This window comes from Mustela putorius, unplaced genomic scaffold (genome assembly GCF_011764305.1).
Source record: "Mustela putorius furo isolate JIRA1106 unplaced genomic scaffold, ASM1176430v1.1 tig00003853_pilon_pilon_pilon, whole genome shotgun sequence".
NCBI classification, from domain to species: domain Eukaryota; kingdom Metazoa; phylum Chordata; class Mammalia; order Carnivora; family Mustelidae; genus Mustela; species Mustela putorius.
In genome coordinates this window covers 86,642,702-86,648,598 of record NW_025422005.1, presented here as the reverse complement: position 1 = coordinate 86,648,598, position 5,897 = coordinate 86,642,702, and positions in this window count along the sequence as shown.

The window sequence follows — 5,897 nt, the reverse complement described above, 5'->3', positions numbered from 1 at the left end:
ATTTCAGAAAGAGGCTTTACCTTTTTTAAAAAGTGGGGTATATATGTGGACAATAAATCTTTATTATATGGTTTAATGACACATTATGTTAACAAAGCTCTTTCTTCTTTATCTCATCAGATCCTCACTCCAACCTGAGTTGAAAGTGGTAGAGAAAAAGATAAAAAGGGAAAAAAATGTTCTTTAACATTATTATTTTTATTCTCTCAGTATATGTTTTAAACATATATATAAACATTTCTAAATTATTTCTGACTTTTCACTATTAAGGAATACATACAGTCCAACCTTTTGTCTGTACTGTCATTTGCAAATATCTTCTCCCATTCCGTGGGTTGCCTCTTTGTTTTTTTGACTGTTTCCTTTGCTGTGCAGAAGCTTTTGATTTTGATGAAGTCCCAAAAGTTTATTTTCACTTTTGTTTCCTTTGCCTTTGGAGACATATCTTGAAAGAAGTTGCTGTGGCTGATATCGAAGTGGGTACTACCTATGTTCTCCTCTAGGATTCTGATGGATTCCTGTCTCACGTTGAGGTCTTTTATCCATTTTGAGTTTATCTCTGTGTACAGTGTAAGAGAATGGTCGAGTTTCATTCTTCTACATATAGCTGTCCAGTTTTCCCAGCACCATTTATTGAAGAGACTGTCTTTATTCCACTGTATATTTTTTCCTGTTTTGTCGAAGATTAATTGACCATAGAGTTGAGGGTCCATATCTGGGTTCTCTACTCTGTTCCACGGGTCTATGTGTCTGTTTTTATGCCAGTACCATGCTGTCTTGGTGATCACAGCTTTGTAATAAAGCTTGAAATCAGGTAACGTGATGCCCCCAGCTTTATTTTTGTTTTTCAACATTTCCTTAGTGATTCAGGGTCTCTTCTGATTCCATACAAATTTTAGGATTATTTGCTCCAGCTCTTTGAAGAATACCGGTGGAATTTTGATTGGAATGGCATTAAAAGTATATATTGCTCGAGGCAGTATAGACATTTTAACTATGTTTATTCTTCCGATCCAAGAGCATGGAATGGTCTTCCATCTTTTTGTGTCTTCTTCAATTTCTTTCATGAGTGTTCTGTAGTTCCTCAAGTACAGATCCTTTACCTCTTTGGTTAGGTTGATTCCCAGGTATCTTATGGTTCTTGGTGCTATAGTAAATGGAATCGATTCTCTAATTTCCCTTTCTGTATTTTCATTGTTATTGTATAAGAAAGCCACTGATTTCTGCACATTGACTTTGTATCCTGCCACGTTGCTGAATTGCTGTATGAGTTCTAGTAGTTTGGGGGTGGAGTCTTTTGGGTTTTCCATATAAAGAATCATGTCATCTGCGAAGAGAGAGAGTTTGACTTCTTCATTACCAATTTGGATACCTTTTATTTCTCTTTGTTGTCTGATTGTTGTTGCTAGGACTTCTAATACTATGTTTAACAAGAGTGGTGAAAGTGGGCATCCTTGTCTTGTTCCTGATCTCAACGGGAAGGCTGCAAGCTTTTTCCCATTGAGGATGATATTTGCTGTGGGTCTTTCATAGATAGATTTGATGAGGTTCAGGAATGTTCCCTCTATCCCTATACTTTGAGGCGTTTTAATCAGGAATGGATGGGGTGCCTGGGTGGCTCAGTGGGTTAAAGCCTCTGCCTTCGGCTCAGGTCATGATCCCAGGGTTCTGGGATCGAGCCCCGCATCAGGCTCTCTGCTTGGTGGGGAGCCTGCTTCCTCCTCTCTCTCTCTCTCTGCCTGCCTCTCTGCCTACTTGTGATTTCTGTCTGTCAAATAAATAAGTAAAATATTAAAAAATAATTAAATAAAAAAATAAAATTGATTTGCTCCTACTCTTTAGTCCACAAATCACCTTCCACATAGGAGATGTACAACATGATTAGTGATCAATCATATCACTTTTTTCAAAGTCTATGAATGGCTGATCACCGTTCATCTACAATTCCCTTCTCAGCAAAAAGTATAGTTGTGTTGTTTCCTTTTTTCCAAGTGATAAACTCACATTTTATAAAATGAATAACCAAAAATGGAATTGGCCAGGAAAGATGAAAGTACAGCAAATAAATGGAAAGTGATAATGGTAGAAATAATATTCAAATCCCAAGTAAATAAAGTGACATATGAATCATCTGACTGTGGCAATGTTGACACCATCATGGCTCAAAAGCAACCAAGGGAATTAGTAAACACAAACCCAGGGACATTAAAGAAGAAGTGTTCAGTGCCCTTTGGTGGCTCAGTGGTTAAACGACTAACACTTGATTTCAGTTCTGGTATTGATCTCAGGGTTATGGGATCAAGCCCCACGTTGGGCTTCAAGCTGGGCATGGAGCCTCCTTAAGATTTTCTCTCCATCTCCCTCTTCCCCTCCCTCTCTCCCTCCTTCTCTGATTTTTTTTTTAAAGGAAGAAAGTGATTGTGATGAAGAGGGAGAGACCTTCAGATGAAGAGACAATATCAGAAAACTTCACATTAAAGCAACTCTGAGAGATATTTTAGGACATTGAATTTGCAAAAAGCCACAGACATTTGGAAGGCTTTTCAAACTTAGAGTAGAGTAAGACAATCCTCCAAAGTGTCAAAAGAGCCCCACTCTGTACTGTGTTATACCAGGAGAAAAAGCAGGCCTATTCAAAGTACTCTCAATGATATTTTTATACCACAAAACAAACTGAGGGGACTGGGGGGGGAGAGGGGGCAAGAGAGGGTGGTGGGGTTATGGACACTGGGGAGGGTATGTGCTCTGGTGAGTGCTGTGAAGTGTGTAAACTTAGCAATTCACAGACCTGCTGTACCCCTGGGGCTAATAATACATTATAAGTTTATAAAAAAATTAAAAAAATTTAAAAAGAAAAAACCAATATTTTTATAGACACGAGACCCTTTAATTACCATTTGTTTTAAATTACAGTATACTGGGGTGCCTGGGTGGCTCAGTGGTTAAGCCGATGCCTTCAGCTCAGGTCATGATCTGTGTCCTGGGATCAAGCCCCTCATCGGGTTCCTTGCTCAGTGGGGAGCCTGCTTCTCTCGCTGTGGGGAGCCTGCTTCTCTCTCTGCCTCTGCCTGCCTCTCTGCCTGCTTGTGATCTCTGTCTCTCTCTCTCTCTGTCAAATAAATAAATAAAATCTTTTGAAAAATTACAGTATACTAAGTGTATATTAGTTTTACTGTACTTTTATTTCCCTATTCATTTACAGTCAATAGGAAGAAAGTTTTAATGTTTGGCAAAAAAAAAAAAAAAAAAAAAACAAACTTAGAAGCCATGGGAAATTAGTATATTTCCCCATTGATTATGGGAATGTTTTTTGCACAGATCTAGCCTGTGTGTCATTTTTACTCTTATACACTACGCAGCAAAGAAAGAACTGCCTATTCTCTAACTCTGCACCCTTCATCCCTCAAGCTCCAATTTCTGGTCTCATATACTTATTTATAGGATTTAATTTAAATAAGTTCCATTGATTGAAAATGTTAGTGGACTCCAGATGTTCTTTAAACCGTGGGTTAGGTACCACTATGTTGATGCCTGAAAGACCTGGGAGAGTAACTAGAGGTGTTTCCTGAATTTTTGATCCCATTGCTTCCTTGTTTATGAATGGACACTAAGATGCACACGTAGCCACCTATCGCAGTGGAGAAATTTTTCTTTTTCCCTCGACTTTCTACTGATTGATGCTTGTTATGACCTCCCCTCTCAAGACATTTCAGTCCTCTTCTTGTACTAAGGCTAATTATCTCCCTCGACCCGCAAGGACGACAAGAAGCCTGGTTCGGATGCATCTTCTCTCTCTCTATTTCCGCAAGTCTACACACTTATATATGCTTACATGACCAATCAGTGAGCAGGGTACAGGAGGGAACGAATCAGGCTGTGCACCTACACGAACAACTTCGCTAGCAACCAATGCTGTTTTCTTCCTCTTTGGGCGTTCCGCTTAGTCTCACGAGGCAATCCTAACCTGGCAACTAGCCAGGCGCCATCTTTTAATGGCGGAGGCCACCCTGGCCAGGGGCCTGCCCCCGACATCTCCCCCTTTTTTCTTTTATGGCAGGGATCATGCCTGTCTTAGGTTGTCAGTTGTGGGGAATATCCTTACCCGTCATCAGACGGCAGATATCAATGATCTGCGTCCTGTCTTAGGTTGGTATATTTCCCCCACCAATCTTACCCGTCGTTGACTACCGATCCAGCATACTTAGCCACACTTGGGGGGATGTTCCAGCCTCGATGGCTGACAAGGCCTGCACCATGGCTTGCTGTTGCCTAGGTTGCTGTCGCCTCCAAATTTGCAGTTTCCTTACTAGCAGAATCAAGCCCACTATGAGAATTATCATCAGACCAATTATGCTAGCTCATTGTTTCGTAAAGGTTAACACATCTTGCAATGTTTTGATTATCTCTGGGAGGGTTGCAAGCTCAACTCTGGTGTTATTTATCCTTGTTATGCCTAGTAGCAGGTGCTGAGTATAGTTTTGGAATTCTGCGGACTAATTCCCCTGCAAGTATTGGGAGAGCTGTCGGGAGACATTCTGTAAGTCACTCATATTAGTATAGGCTATGGGAGTTACACAAATTGCCAGGAAGGGTACTATACATCCCAGTCCCAATAGGGCCCCCCATATGTCCACTTGTTCTTGAACCAAATCCACTGTCTGGTTGACTATCAGGATTCCTGCTTACAGATGTGCATTGATCTGTGTTTGAAGGGCAGCCGCCGTTCCTTCTGCAAGGGTGTTCACAGCTTCCGCAGTGGGTATAGTTGCAGCAAGCGAGACTGCTGCTGCCGTGGCAGCTGCTGTAGATATAGCCAATGCTTGCACAACGGCAGCTAAAATCTTTCTTCTTTCTGGATAGCACCACCGGTAACTTGTCCTCTGGAATGGAAACTGGGATAGGAACATGGGTAGGGATACGCATAATCACAGCCAGCTTGAAGGCCGTGACATTCAAGATAGCAAATTCTTAGTGCAATTCAACATATTATTCGAAGAGTTAAGCATCCTGTTTCTTCAAATCCTCCCCTAAGTGGTCCCATTGAGGTATGTTTAGCAAGCCTTCATCTAGGAACAATGGAGCCGCCTTTCCCACTGTATTCAAAAAGGCCCGAGCAGTTTTTGCTTTTAGTGGAGTTCCATAGGCTTTCAGCAGGTCTTCTAAAGACCCTTCCAACCGCACTTTCAGATCCCATTATGAACACACAGACAACAGACGCGGACGTTAAAGACTCGCCGCTAAATTCCGCTCTAAGGCTGCCCCGCTTCTTATTGCAGACTTGTAAAATCCCGGCTCTAAGGCTGCCCCGCTTCTTATTGCAGACTCGCTAAATCCCGGCTCTAAGGCCGCCCCGCTTCTTATTGCGGACTTGTACAAGTTAATCCCGGCTCTAAGGCCACCCCGCTTCATACTGCGGACTTGTACAAGATTCCCACCACTTTGATCGTGGTCCCTTTCCCACTTACCTGTGGTTTCGATAAGAAAATCCTGGCTCTATGGCCGCCCCGCTTCTTGTTGCGGTCTTGTACAAGTTTCCCACCACCTTTGTTGTGGTTTTACCCCGCTTACCTGCGGACTTCTCCCTTGCAAGGTTCTTCTATTTTTACTCCCCGCTTTACCATGGAATTCCCACTTTTGAACGTGGCTAATGTCCCCGCTTACCTACGGACCTTTACTCCCCGCTTTCCTGCGGATTACCTTGCAAGATTCCTTTATTTAGTTCCCGGGTGCCGGCACCATTTATCGCCCTCGACCCGCAAGGATGACAAGAAGCCTGGTTCGGATGCATCTTCTCTCTCTCTATTTCCGCAAGTCTACACACTTATATACGCTTACATGACCAATCAGTGAGCAGGGTACAGGAGAGAGCGAATCAGGCTGTGCACCTAAACGAACAA